We start from the raw sequence: 16,286 nt of genomic DNA, 5'->3' as shown, positions 1-16,286 counted from the left end.
CAAAACCGGACTGCTGAACGGTGAAATTCGTGCACCGGTCCGGAGAAAGACTGACAAGTGCACAAGCCAATCATTCGTTTTTTCATGCTAACTGGACTGTCGGACAGTAAAATTTCGTGTCGTGCACAAGCGCTCTTACCGTGATTGATTTGAGGAAACGAAGGTTTTGGAAAAATTAGGATGAAAGTAGATTGAGTGTAGTCGAAATGCTACCTCTCGATCTGAACCTTAGATCTGATCGTGTCAAGAGTCTACACAGTATGCGAGAGTTCACTAGAGGCATCTATGTTGGGATAAAGAAAGCTTTTACTAAGCAGAGACTCTTTCATTAAAACATACTTTTTCATTGTAAAAAAAAAATTCCTTGGAAATAATCCAGATTTGTTAACAGGAATTTGGACACACTTAAAATGCTGGGAATAATTGCAGTTCCTTGAGCATTACTATTTTATTAAAAGGAAGTATTTGGTTTTTATTATTTACAAATATACTTCAATTTCATACTATTTCTGTGAGCCTAGGCAGCTCATTATTAGAAATAGGTATCAAATTGTGGTAGAGTGGTTCGAACCGAGAAACTCTGACTCAAGGGTCCGCGACACTAACCACGGGACCACAACCCGACACATCGCTCACTCCTTTCAAGAACGTCATAAATAAATAAAATATTATATACTTAAAATACATTTTATAATATTTTTAAACTTTAAAAACGTTCTCCTGAAAAATCAAGTTTTTTTATTTATGACGTTCTCGAAAGGAGTGAGCGGCATATAAGTATATATAGAATTTAAAATAAGCTCAATTTGTGACTTGTCAATTTAGTAAACGAATAGAAGAAATGTCATTCTGTGGAGCATCAAGAGTGCCTATAAAGGCTCTCCGTCCTCCCAGCGTTGTTACGGCGCAGAGTCCCCGTATAAAGGTCGATAGCGCTTTATTGGCCGAGCACAATAAACAACGCGACCCCCTTCTAGATTATCGGGCGGGGTGTGTTGCCTCGTAAAAATAGAACCCCCACCCCCCCCAGGCCGGAAGGGCGGGTCACTGCGACCTAACGATGCTATGTCTATATCTAGTCTGTGTAGGCTGTTGCGGTCAGGTCTACTCGTCATCAGGCTGTAGGTCCTTCTGTCATGGACAACGTCTCCTAGGCCATGCCTTCGAATCATGTTATCTTTCTGCAGCATCCATGAATTCTTTGGTCTTCCTCTAGATGTCTTTCGAGGAAGATCCATGGCGATTGCCTTGTTCACAATGTGTATGTTTAAATCTAGTTTTTGTAGATTGTTGCGGTCAGGTCTACTCGTCATCAGGCTGTAGTAGGTCCTTCTGTCATGGACAACGTCACCTAGGCCATGCCTTCGAATCATGTTATCTCTCTGTAGCATCCATGAATTATTTGATGTTAGAAGTATTTCTAAGAAAATTTCTAAATCTTTCCATCATGGACAACGTCACTTAGGCCGTGCCTTCGTGTTATGTTTTCTTGATGCGGCATTCGTGAATTCTTCGGTTTTCCTCTACATGCCTTTCGAGGAAAGTTTCGATGTCCTTCTATCACGGACAACGTCAACTAGGTCATGCCTTGGAATCATGTTATCTTTCTGCAGCATCCATGAATTCTTTGGTCTTCCTCTAGATGTCTTTCTAGGAAAATTGATGGCGATTGGCTTGTTTACAATATGTATGTTTTAATCTAGTTTTTGAAGACTGTTGCGGTCAGCTCTCCTCGTCCTCAGGTTGGAGGTCTTTCTGTCATGGACACCTAGGCGATGCCTTTTAATCATGTTATCTTTCTGCAGCATCCGTGAATTCTTTGGTCTTTCTCTAGTTATGTTTCGAGGTCCTTTTATCATGAATAACGTCACTTAGGTCATGCCTTGAAATAATGTTATCTTTCTGCAGCATCCGTGAATTCTTTAGTCTTCCTCCAAATGTCTTTCGAGGAAGATCCACGGCAATTGCCTGGTTCACAATATGTTTAAATATAGTTTCTTGTATTTCTTGAATGTTTTTTGCAGATACTTTGTGGCACATTTTATAAACTTTATAAACCTTGTCATCATCAGGGTTTATTAAACTCTAAAACATTAAAACATTAACATACTCAATTACATTCTCCAACAAAAAGCTTCCACGTACTCCGTAAAAAATCCTAAATATTAGTTTTACGGAGTGTCAAGAAGCTTTTCGTAAGAGAATGTAATTGAGTATTTTAATGTTTTAGAATTTAATAAACCCTGATGATGACAAGGTTCTTGTTGAAACCGGTAGGTTAAAAAGTGTACTAATAATAATAAAAAAAGTGGTTAAAACAAAGTTGTTTAATTTTATACTAGTTTTTGTAGACTGTTGCGGTCAGCTCTCCTCATCCTCAGGCTGTAGGTCCTTCTGTCATGGACAACTTCACCTAGGCCATGCCTTCGAATCATGCTATATTTCTGCAGCATCCGTGAATTCTTTGGTCTTCTGTAAAAAGATAATTCTTCTTTGTTGATATCATTGAAAATTGGACGTGCGTCATTCATTTTGTCTTTTATTAATGATATTTATAAATATTTATGGAATCCACAGGATCTTGATCTGTTCCGAAACGGAAGCAATGAATCCGAATGAAATTGGCCAACACAATTTTAAATTACGAGGTAAATAAACTCAATATGCCGGGCGCTGTTCAGTTTGAGTTTACTTCAAACGATAGTTATAATGATTCTACCTTGTTTACAATTATTTGAAAGATCGGAATTTCACAGCTGTCAATAAAATATAGTGCCATGGGTCGGCAAAGTATGGCTCCGGAGCCGTATGTGGCTCTTTTTGACGTTTTAAGTGCGGCTCCGGAACAAATATCCACGGAAAAGCTCTTCGACTCTACGTATTCATGCGAACAATAACTTTTAAGAAACGTCTGACACTTTTTTTTTCAAATTCTTTTACATTTCACAAAATAATATAAAAATCCAAGTACAAAAAAATATATTAATACAAAAAACCATCCTACAAAGACATGGCCTGGTATACATCATGTTTTAGGTTATAGTTAATACATTCGTTTGAAAATGCCATAACTAGGCGAAACAATTCGCTCACTCCTTTCAAGAACGTCATAAATCAAAAATAGTCCATTTTTGGTTGTGCATGTTTTCGGAATGCCCAGAAAATGTACTATATCCCAGCAAGAGGCATATTTTTAACTTAATATTTACCCGCTACAGGGCAGAAAGTGTTGTTTTTGTATTTTGAAGAAAAGGTATGGTTTAATTATTATTTTACTTAAACTAAATATTTTTCAAATGGAGAAAAAACCTTCAGGATTTACCTAAAAGGATCTACTGCACAGTTAAAAGCTCAATCAGTTGCTTGATATTTATTTTTAATACATTGTGTTATATTTTTAAACTTTAAAAACGTTCTCCTGAAAAATCAAGTTTTTTTGATTTATGATGTTCTTGAAAGGAGTTAGCGAATTGTCACAATATTAATTATTATGTGTTTTTTTTATAAATAAAACTTCAAACCCTTACCCGCACCCCAATGGTGCATAGGGCACTGCATCATATAAACATGTTAACACATGAAGGAAAGTAACACATTACTATCTATCATTACAATACTAGCTGTCCATCAAACCTCCTCCCTTAGTTTTTCCCCTACCTCCTTCCCTAAACTCCCTTTTTCCTTTGCCTTCCTTGTTATCATCAACTTGTAATTCATGTTCTTTTTAATGTTCAAGTACTATCTACCCTCTGATTGCAAACAGCTATATATGGTATCAAACGTTTTGACAAATATCATTAATCTGTTTTGGATATATGATTGGATATATTATTGGTTTTTGGATTGGTTGAAAGATATCGGTAGAAATAGATAGAGACACCGAAGAAAACTTGAAATAAACAGTCGTCATAAACACAAGAGTGTTTGATAATGTCTTAATAAAACGAAACGCGTCACGCATATACATATATAATAAATAAAACCCTTACCCGCATCCCAGTGGTGCATAGGGCACTGCTTCATATAAATGCAGTGTTATCTTGATTGCTTACACATGAAGGAAAGGTGATCAGCCCTCCGCTTCAGGTACCAGTCCAGGGTAATATTGAATAAATATTACAGAGAAATAAATCACTCATATTTATTTGACCCCCCCTGGGAATCGAACCCGGGACCTCCAGAATGGTAGCCGAGCGTGCTGACCATTACACTACGGAGGCGGACGAAAACATATACATAAATAAATGTAGAATTCAAATCCAATAAACCTTGTTTAATTTTGGATATATTACCCAACAATTCAATATGAAATTCTACCAACTATCTGCAGTTACAATCAATAAACAGTCGAAATAATCGGCGGGTATGTATGAGGAGAAGCATGAATCTGGAATTGATTGCAAAGACTGATTGGTATAGCGTTCTATTCTCTCTGCCTACCCCTTGTGGGGAAGCGGCGTGATGGCTAGCCAGTTAAAATATGAAATACTCCTACAGTTTTCAATCTACACCGTCATCATTTCATCGCTACTTGATATTCAGCTACCCTCGCGAAAATTTATGTCGATATTTTTTTACAAAAAATAAAACGTGAACATTTTTCCATAATAAAATGACAATAAAATTCAATTTCCTGTTGTACGTGGGTTTGAAGCGTTCAGAGATCGAATCAAGGGGCCAGTCTTAGAGTTGGAGACGACACTAGCGAATATTATTACTTAAAAATTGGGGTAACATAATATTAGTGAAAAAAATGGCCTGTTTAGTGACATCTTTTGCCGGCACGAATTCATACGTCAAAATGATTGGCAGTCCTAAGTAATTCATCATTTTAATACAAGAGTACATAATGAACTAGAGCCGATAAACACAACTTGGTTTTAAGTAAGGTCCTTGCAATATATTGCCTATACCCAAATTAACTTTTTTTTTAATGATTTATTTCAACATACTACATACATAAGTCACATATATCGTAGTCATACAGGAAAAAGTGACCAACTAACAAAACGTAAAATGTTCGGGAGGGCGATTTAAGTCACATTTGCTTGGCAAGAAAATAAATATCAATGCAGTTAGTCATTTTTAACAAGTCAATATATTATACTACATGTTTAAATTCCTTTGGGATTCCATTTTTAAGTGTTTCTAATTAAATACAACTTATTAGACTCAAAAAATCTCTGTTTGATTTAAAAATTAATTCAAAAATTAAAATGGAGTTCTACAAATTAAACGCCAAATCAATGAATAAATGTACTAACTGCGTTTTTTTGAATTTTTATCTTAGGATTTAGCTGTATTTTAAAGATTTTTTCTTCAGCACGTTACGGGGGTACGTCTACTTAGTTCAAAAATGCAACTATTTTTTTTTTAAATGTCCCTTACTGTGTTTTAAGTTTGAACAGCCGAACGTTTTCTCAAATCATTTCCTTCGCCGCAAATGAAAAATCTCTATCGATCCCATTGTGCCTTTCTCGCATGACTCGATGGTCTATTTTAGAATTTATTCAACTTTCGATATTGAGTTCCGCTCGCGTCCGTGTTTTGACAGGTTGACGGCTTAATGGATCGAACGGCGATGACCGACCGACAAAAAAAAATCTATATTTCCCAGTTTATTCTCCGTACTCGACTATGCGCTCTTCTATGCGAAGGAAATGATAAACGTTTTTTTTGTTATTCTATTTTCCATTACATTACCCACTTCTCCACTGGGCTGACGCACCTGGTGAAATAGTGTTCTTAAACCCAGTGTACTTATGTCTAATATGTTTTTAAGACTCAATATCCAATAAATTAACTCTTAGAGTGCGAACCGTCGATAGATCTCTGTTAATGTGTATAAAGTGCGGAGCGTCGGAACACCGACTATTGCACAATTTGATTTAGGTATCAACCTGTACGGACGTGTCGTAGCGCGCGCATGTATAACGTTGTTAATAAGTTAATAACATTTATAAAAAAAAACATTTAAAATTATTTTTCTGTGAATTTAACATTGATTTTATGTATTTTTTTAAGTGTTTTATTTCTATAAGTTTTTTTATTTCCACCTACATCGTTCACTCCTTTCAAGAACGTCATAAATCAAATATCGTCTTTTTTCAGTTGTGCATGTTTTCGGAATGCCCAGAAAATGTACTATATCCCAGTAAAAGAGGCATATTTTTAACTTAATATTTACCTGCTACAGGACAGAAAGTGTTGATTTTGCATTTTGAGGAAAAGGTATTGGTTTAATTATTTTTTTTAAATAAACTAAATATTTTTCAAATGGGGAAAAAAAACTTCAGGTTTTACCTCAAAAGATCTGTTGCACAGTAAAAAGTTTAATAAGTGGCTTGATATTTATGTATAATACATTGCATTATATTTTTAAACTTTAAAAACGTTCTCCTGAAAATTCAAGTATTTTGATTTATGACGTTCTTGAAAGGAGTGAGCGACATGTCGAATTCGTCAAGTGGTGATAATGAAAAGCAAATTAGCAATTTATGCAAAATATGTGAAAATAAGTTCAGCACTATAAGGGTTAATAAAACTATTACGTCTACATTCACTATCTATACTATCTTCACAATCCTCTAAAGATAGATAAGCGTTGGTGACAAAAGTGTATAATGTGTGCAAGGAAAGTGACTTATTGATGAATGTTAGCAAATCCAAGATTATGGTTTTTGAAAGAGAAGAATGCAGATCTGAATGTGAAATATTGGTAAACGGAGAGATCTTGGAACAGGTAGATGATTTCGTGTATTTGGGTAGTATGTTTTCTAGGGATGGAAAGATTGATAAAGATATAGAAAGGAGAGTGAATGCTGGGAACAAAGTGAACGGTGCACTGAAATCAGTTATAGCAAATAAAAACCTATCAGCGGAACCTAAACTGGCAGTGCACAACGGAGTCCTGGTTCCAACTCTAATGTATGGAAGTGAAACATGTAGTTGGCAAAAGAAGGGTGAAAGTAGACTGAATGCAGTCGAAATGCGATCTCTCAGAAGAATGTGCGACAAAACGATGTATGATAGATGTGCGAATAGTGAAATAAGGAAGGAATGCAAAGCTGAGATAAGCATTATCGATAAAATTAAGAAAGGTGTGTTGAGATGGTTTGGACATGTGGAACGAATGAGTGACGAAAGAACGGTAAAACAAATTTATGAGGCGAATGTTAGTGGGAAAAGAAGCAGAGGAAGACCGAGAAAAACATGGCACGATCAGGTATGCCAAATACTTGAAAGTGGTCAGGTTAGGAGTCGTAACAATCGGCGGGTATGTATGAGGAGATGCATGAACGTGGAAGAGGCGAAGAATGTTTGCAAGGACAGAGTGGTGTGGCGCTCTATTCTCTCTGCCTACCCCTGCGGTGAAGCGGCGTGATGGTTAGTTAGTTAGTTAGTTACCTCTAAAGATAGAGGCTTTGCGGGTCATTAATTTAAAATAATAAATTTAACCGTTTTAGAGCTGAGATTTATTTCTTATACATATGCTGAAATTGCAATTGGTACCTGAAGCGGAGGGCTGATCACCTTTCCTTCATGTGTTAAAACATCAAGATAGACTGTGTTTATGTGATGCAGTGCCCTATGCACCATTGGGGCGCGGATAAGGGTTTGAAATGAATGAATGAAAATACAATAAATTGCAACATTTTGAGTGTGTCCAAATACTTGTTCACAAAATCTGGATTATCTCCAATTATAGGAGTCATTTTCATATTATTTTTTGACATCTCATCAAAGATGAAGAAGAATATGGAAGTCTGGGCATTTACGGGGCTGACGACCGTCATAGGCTGGTTTAAGTGATCACTTTACACACGTGTAACATTCACCAATTCTACCCATTATTGACAACCACACTACTCAAATTCTTGGAAGTTCTATATGTATGAACCAATTTAGAAACCTTGTTCTTGAATCACTAGAACTTCCCTAGAGACATCTATTGGTGAGATGTAAAGAAGCTTTTTATTAAGCAGAAATGGGTAGAATTGGTGAATGTTAATTGTATGAAGGAGAGAGCACGATACTTAGTACGTCGTATCACGTTTGGTCCCCTACATTACATCTAGACATCATCTGATATATCGTAGTCGTACAGGAGAAAGTGACCAACTGACAAAACGTAAAATGTTCAGGAGGGCCATTCAAATCACTTTTGCTTGGCAAGAAAATAAACATCAATACAGATTTTTTCTTCCAAGAATTTGAGTAGTGTGGTGGTCAATAATGGGTAGAATTGGTGAATGTTACACGTGTGTAAAGTGATCACTTAAACCATCCTATGACGGTCGTAAGCCCCGTAAATGCCCAGACTTCCATATTCTTCTTAATCTTTGATGAGATATCAAAAAATAATTAGACTTAAGATATTACGGGAACGACTCACATTATTCGATATATCCGTTTTCTGTTGTCGTTGTTTTTCGATGACCGAAGTCACCGTGACGATATTCAACGTTCGACTCGCCCATCGATCAGCGATCCGCGGCCGTTCACTGCCAACAGTTTCCCTCTTCAAACACGCGAATGGAGCCTTACGGGCTTGTTTTCCTGAGGAAAATTCGACATTTAGCCGCCCAAATGTCAAAAGCATTTGGCATTTGGGAAAATCCGTCCGTAGCGGAATGGAAAACGGATATCGCTCACTCCCTTCAACAACGTCATATATCAAAAATCGACAATTTTCAGTTGTGCATATTTTCGTAATGCCCAGAAAATGTACTATATCCCAGCAAAAGCGGCATATTTTTTAGTTAATATTTACCCGCTATAGGGCAGAAAGTGTTGTTTTTTCATTTTGAAGAAAAGGTATTTTTTTTTTAAGTATACTAAATATTTTTGAAATGGAGAAAAAACATTCAGGTTTTACCTAAAAAGATCTGTTGCACAGTAAAAAGTTCAATTAGTTGCTTGGTATTTATTTTTAGTACATTTTATTATATTTTTTAACTTTAAAAACGATCTGCTGAAAAATCGAGTTTTTTATATTTGACGTTGTTGAAAGGAGTGAGCGAAGATAAAAAAACAAAGTCTTTTTATTTCTCAAAATAATATAGAATTGTTGAATATTACACCCGTGTAAAGTGATCACTTAAACCAGCCTATGACGGTCGTAAGCCCTTCAAATACCCTATACTTCTATATGCTTCTTTATCTTTGTTGAAATTTAAAAATGTTATAATTCCTAAGTGTGGAAATCCAGATTTGTGAACAAGGATTTGGCCACACTCAAAATGTGTTGTTATCCTTACTTTTAAGACAAGTTTTTATTTTTTATTTTCGATTTTTTACCTTTTAAGTCTTCTTAGTTTTACGACAGTCAACTACCTGTTGTGATGACATATTCAATGACACTAAATTTTCGCTAAATATTTTATTAAATATAACGAAAAGTCAAAAAGTGAAACAGTTTGTTTGTGAGTGACACAAAACTCTACCGTCATGAGCGAAGGTGAACAGTTGGAAGAAAAAAAGGATGTGGGAGTCAAAAGAAGAAGAAGCGTCAGGAGGCTTCTGAGGAGCTTCACGGCCGATCGTCTGACATCAGGTTAATAATTTTACTTAACATTTATCTCTACATTTTAACATCTCAACATAGATGAAGAAGAATATGGAAGTCTGGGTGTGTAAATACCAAGACTTCCATATTCTTCATAATCTTTTTTGAGATGTAAAACCAAGTTATTATTTTTTGATTCATATAAAGAAGAATATGTAATCTGGGCCCTTATTCAAGCCTGACGACCGTCATAAGCTGGTTTAAGTGATCACTTTACACACGTGTAACATTCACCAGTTCTACCCATTATTGACAACCTCACTACTCAAATTCTTGGATATTCTGTATATATGAACTAATTTAGAAACATTGTTCTTGAATCACTAGAACTTCGCTAGAGACATCTATTGGTGAGATAAAAAGACACTGTTGATTGAGCAGAATCTCTTTTATTAAGATGTGAGGATACAGGGTTATTATCACATACATGAGAAACGCCAGATAATATCATTTCCATTTTTATTATTTTAGCTTATAATTTGATCAGTAAATTTATTTTCAACATTTCGAGTGTGTCCAAATACTTGTTCACAAATCTGAATTATCTCAAATTATGGGAGTTTATTTTAATATTATTTTTTGACATCTCATCAGCAAAAATCTAATCATCTATTTATTATACCTGTTTATTGTTTTTATATTTTGCCATGTATTAGTTTTGGTTATTTTTTTTTTAAATATTTTTTGTAACTTTAATATTTGTGTTCCAGTCTTGTTAACCTTAATCCCATGTCCCAAAATGAGAAATAGAAATTACTCATCGGGAATATTATATCGTAGTCATACAGGAGAAAGTGACCAAGTGCATTTTTTTACAAAAACGTAATCATTGACTATTTGATATCTTCTAGCTTAATATCGCCCTAAAAAAAATCTTAAGGATTTTAAACTTTAAAGTATAATATATTGACTTGTTAAAAATGACTAACTGCATCGATGTTTATTTTGTTGCCAAGAAAAAGTGACTTAAATGGCCCTCCTGAACATTTTACGTTTTGTTAGTTGGTCACATTCTCCTGTACGACTACGATATAAATATGACTTTTGTTTGTAATATGTTATGAAAAATAAATAAAAACACAAAAATTACACCTATAATTGGAGATAATCCAGATTTGTGAACAAGTATTTGGACACACTAAAAATTTTGTAAAAATAACTAAATGAAGAACCCCACATATGTGAACAATGATTTGGACATTTTAAGACAAAATTACATTTTAATTATAATAAATAAGTATTAATTATAATAAATAAATGCGATCTCTCAGAAGAATGTGCGACAAAACGATGTATGATGATAGATGTACGAATAGTAAAATAAGGAAGGAATGCAAAGCTGAGATAAGCATTTTCGATAAAATTAAGAAAGGTGTGTTGAGATGGTTTGGACATGTAGAACGAATGAGTGAGGAAAGAACGGTAAAACAAATTTATGAGGCGAATTTTAGCGGGAAAAGAAGCAGAGGAAGACCGAGAAAAACATGGCACGATCAGGTATGCCAAATACTTGAAAGTGGTCAGGTTAGGAGTCGTAACAATCAGCGGGTATGTATGAGGAGATGCATGAACGTGGAAGAGGCGAAGAATGTTTGCAAGGACAGAGTGGTGTGGCGCTCTATTCTCTCTGCCTACCCCTGCGGGGAAGCGGCGTGATGGTTAGTTAGTTAGTTAGTTAGTTAAATAAGTATTTAATAAAAAAAGTTATTTCGAAGATTATACAAGAAAACATTAAATGTTTCCTAAGTAATTTGGTGACTTCACGACGCCGACGTTTCGCTCGACCGCAACACTTTCCGGCATCAACAACATCTGACTTCAATCCCGAATTCCGCGGTGACGTCACTATAATCTGAAAACCTGTTAAAAAATATGTATATCTGCTTACCCACAAGTTATTATTGCACATTGTGTATACAAGATACAGGCTGATTATATATCGTAGTCATACAGGAGAATGTAACCGAGTGCATTTTTTTACAAAAACGTGATCATTGACTATTTGATATCTTACTAGCTTAATATTGCCCTGAAAAAATCCCAAAGGATTTTAAACTTGGAAGTATAATATGTTGACTTGTTAAAATGACTAACTGCATTGATTTACAACATTTGGAGTGTGTCCAAATACTTGTTCACAAAATCTGGATTATCTCCAATTACATGAGTTAATTTCATATTATTTTTTCACATCTCATCAAAGATGAAGAAGAATATGGAAGTCTGGGCATTTACGGGGCTGACGACCGTCATAGGCTGGTTTAAGTGATCACTTTACACACGTGTAACATTCACCAATTCTACCCATTATTGACCACCTCACTACTCAAATTCTTGGAAGAAAAAATCTGTATTGATGTTTATTTTCTTGCCAAGCAAAAGTGATTTAAATGGCCCTCCTGAACATTTTACGTTTTGTCAGTTGGTCACTTTCTCCTGTACGACTACGATATATCAGGTGATGTCTAGATGTAATGTAGGGGACCAAACGTGATACGACGTACTAAATATCATGCTCTCTCCTTCATACAAGTATTAAACGTATCTTACTATCTTTTTTTGACATCTGATGAAGAACAGTATGGAAGTCTGGGTAGTGAAAAGGCTTATGGCCTATCTTAGGCTGGTTCAGTGATCACTTTACACGCGTGTAACATTCACCATTCTACCCATGATTGACAACCACTCTAGTCAAATTTTCGGAACTCCTTGATATATGGTCAATCTCATGAGTTCATAACAGCCATCTATGTTGGATTTAGAATGCTTTTTTTAGCAGAGACCCTATTTTTTGGATGTACAAACCTCGGGTCTATTTTTACACAACGGGAAACGCCTGAAATATTAATTTTTATTTTTTATAAATCTTATACTTAGGCCAGTTTTTTTTTTATTCACAACATTTTAAGTGTGTCCGATTTTTTTTTTTTTTAATTCTGAATTTTGTTACACTTTAAAGATACATATTATTTTTTGACATCTCATCAAAGATGAAGAAGAATATAGAAGTCTGGGCATTTACGGGGCTTACGACCGTCATAGGCTGGTTTGAGTGATCACTTTACACACGTGTTACATTCACCAATTCTACCCATTATTGACAACCACACTACTCAAATTCTTGGAAGTTCTATATATATGAACCAATTTAGAAACCTTGTTCATGAATCACTAAAACTTCACTAGAGACATCTATTGGTGAGATGTAAAGAAGCTTTTTATTAAGCAGAAACTCTTATATTAGATACATATTTATAAACGTATACTATTGCCTATTTTCTTAGAACACCCTGTATGTTTTCCATGTGGTCTCTGGCAGGAACACTCATTCACACGTCACGATCATGGGTTCGAATCCCGACCTTGATATTTTAAGTATCTTTGTTTCATTATCTAAATGTGCCAATTTTACGATCTGCTCTCGACCACTCAAATTGTGAATTTTGCACTAAAAAAGTGCTCTTCTCTGAATATCTTTTCTACCATTTTTTCTAGCCCTAGCTGCTTTATTGCATCGGTATACTTTTCACGGACGCGATTGGCCCTATTCTGCAAACGTGATCTTTTCGCTGTAATATTTATTTAATATTACCCTGGACTGGTACCTGAAGCGGAGGGCTGATCACCTTTCCTTCATGTGTAAACGTTCAAGATAACACTGCGTTTATATGAAGCAGTGCCCTATGCACCTATATATATATATATATATATATATATATATATATATATATATATATATATATATATATATATATATATATATATATATATATATATATATATATATATATGTATATATATTTTTTTATATATATATATATATATATATATATATATATATATATATATATATATATATATATATATATATATATATGTATATGTATATATTTATATGTATATATATATATATATATATATATATATATATATATATATATATATATATATATATATATATATATATATATATATATATATATATATATATATATATATATATATATATATATATATATATATATATATATATATATATATATATATATATATATATATATATATATATGTATAAATGAAATAACAGGCGCCGTGGCGTAGTTGGGTAGAAGCTCGACTGCGAAACTGGCGTCGCGGGCTCGATTCCCGCCAAGTGCAAAATAAATTCAAGAAAGATTTATTTTCAATTGGTCTGGGTGTTTGTGGTGTATTTTTCACATTTACCTTCCCTGTCCTTACTATCCTACCTGCAGACATCAATCAATGAATCTACGATGCAATCGAAAACATTGAAATTCTATGTGACAGCAGCTGTCCGCCTCGAGCATTGTTTATTCATACGTCTTTTGCTTTTACGTATAACAGATGGCGCTGCCATTACGATCAAAGGAGATTTAAAAAAAATGTTTTACCGGTTTTTAATGTATTATAATAATAATGATTTGGATAATTTGTATAGCGCCATTTTCGTAAAATACTACCTCAAGGGCGCTTATAAAGACATTGATAATAATTATAATAATAGGATGACGATGATAATGATATACAACAAAATAAATGGATTAAAGCGTCGTCAATCGGTCTCGGGCCGTCGAGTCTGGAGCGGGGAAAAGGCGAGCCGACAAATTAAAACGCCTTCCTCTTGATCCCACGGGCTGGAGAATGGCCAAGGTTGGGCAGGACGCCTTCCTGAGTGATGGTCGTCACGCTGGAGGGCAGCTTGTTGAGCTATTCGTCATTGTGGATGGTCAATATTAATAAGAGGCAACCAAGGAAGAATGATATGATCGACAGTTAAAGTTCCATTGAAAGATAAGCTATGTTTCAGGCGATTTTCGAAGGCGATCAGAGATGATGCAATTTTCACATGAAGAGGTAATTTATCCTATAGTCTGACCACATGGGTAGTGCAAGAATACATCGCTCACTCCTTTCAAGAACGTCATAAATCAAAAAACGTGATATTTCAGGAGAACGTTTTTAGAGTTTAAAAATATAACACAATGCATTAAAAATAAATATCAAGCCACTTATGTAACTTTTTACTGTGCAACAAATCTTTTTAGGTACAATCTGAAGGTTTTTTCTCCATTTGAAAAATATTTAGCATATTTAAAAAAAATAATTAAACAATACCTTTTCTTCAAAATGCAAAAACAACACTTTCTGCCCTGTAGTGGATAAATATTAAGTTAAAAATATGCCTCTTTTGCTGGGATATAGTACATTTTCTGGGCATTCCGAAAACATGCACAACTAAAAAATGACGATTTTTGATTTATGACGTTCTTGAAAGGAATGAGCGACATGTTAAATGATGTCCTTTGCTATGGCGACGATTATTCTCAGACTTGGAACACGTTTTGTGAATTCAGGCACACGTGTGGCATATTGTGACCGTCTCGAGTTTAGCGTAGGTGCTGAGATAATTTGCTGCGTGTTACGAAGGGTCAGTAGTTCACGCCTGACGACACTGAGGTCTAAATTACTGCATTTGGAAACGTTTTTTTTTTTTTTTTTTTCTGATGTGTAACACTCCCATTATCATTCATCGTTCACTTTGCGTAATACCACGTAAAAAAATATTACTTCTTCGTGACTACCGGTTTCGGAATAATCATTCCATCATCAAGGCAAAAAAATATAGATTTCAGTATATATTATTAAAGAAAAAATGAGCGGCTCGGATGTACGTCTGGCCCCTAACGCACCCGGTTGCGTTCTGAAATTTTGCGTTTGAGATCTCAACCTTATCGCTGAGTACTATACCATTGAGTGCGAATGAAGGTCTTTTTTTGCAAATAACATTCTCATGATACATATCGCTCACTCCTTTCAAGAACGTCATAAATAAAAAAACTTGATTGTTCAGGAGACCGTTTTTAAAGTTTAAAAATATAATGCAATGTATTAAAAATAAATATCAAGCCACTTATTGAAGTTTTTACTGTGCAACAGATCTTTTTAGGTAAATCCTGAAGGTTTTTTCTCCATTTAAAAAATATTTAGTATATTTAAAAGAATTATTAAACAAAAACTTTTCTTCAAAATGTAAAAACAACACTTTCTGCCCTGTAGCGGGTAAATATTAAGTTAAAAATATGCCTCTTTTGCTGGGATGTAGTACATTTTCTGGGCATTCCGAAAACATGCACAACTGAAAATTGACGATTTTTGATTTATGACGTTCTTGAAAGGAGTGAGCGATATGTATTACCCATTATTAAAAATGCTTTAATATGTTTTTGCATAAAATCTTCGTAATACTTATTAGTATTTTACCACTCATCGAGATTTTCATGTCTACCGGTTTCGAGATCTCTTCGTCAGGACAATCACTACCACAGCATGCAAACAATACTACCCTTTACTACCATAGCATTTAGAAAAAAATATATATTTTTCATTTCCTTTGTGGACAATATACGTGTATTTTAAATTACAACATTTGGAGTATGTCCAAATACTTGTTCTCAAAATCTGGATTATCTCCAATTTCAGGAATTATTTTCATATTATTTTTGACATCTCATCAAAGATGAAAGTGATCACTTTAACCAGCCTATGACGATCGTCAGCCCCGTAAATGCCCAGACTTCCATATTCTTCTTCATCTTTGACGAGATGTCAATAAATAATATGTATTTTAAAGGATTAATAGAGAATTTTTATGTTTATTTTCTGAACAAGACGATAATTTTACAACATTTTGTGTTCA

At 34.5% G+C, this 16,286-nt stretch overlaps 1 protein-coding gene across 1 annotated transcript in view; it reads left to right on the top strand.

Annotated features, from left to right (window-relative positions):
* LOC148310932 (uncharacterized) overlaps positions 1 to 16,286 on the top strand; it is a 144,589-nt gene that overhangs the window by 46,053 nt on the left and 82,250 nt on the right. The window lies entirely within an intron of this gene.

The sequence above is a fragment of the Brachycentrus maculatus genome, unplaced genomic scaffold (genome assembly GCF_059751285.1).
Source record: "Brachycentrus maculatus isolate JH-2025_06_01 unplaced genomic scaffold, ASM5975128v1 h1tg000084l, whole genome shotgun sequence".
Taxonomy (NCBI): domain Eukaryota; kingdom Metazoa; phylum Arthropoda; class Insecta; order Trichoptera; family Brachycentridae; genus Brachycentrus; species Brachycentrus maculatus.
Note: the sequence above shows the minus strand (reverse complement) of the source record. Positions and strands in the feature narration are given on the sequence as shown.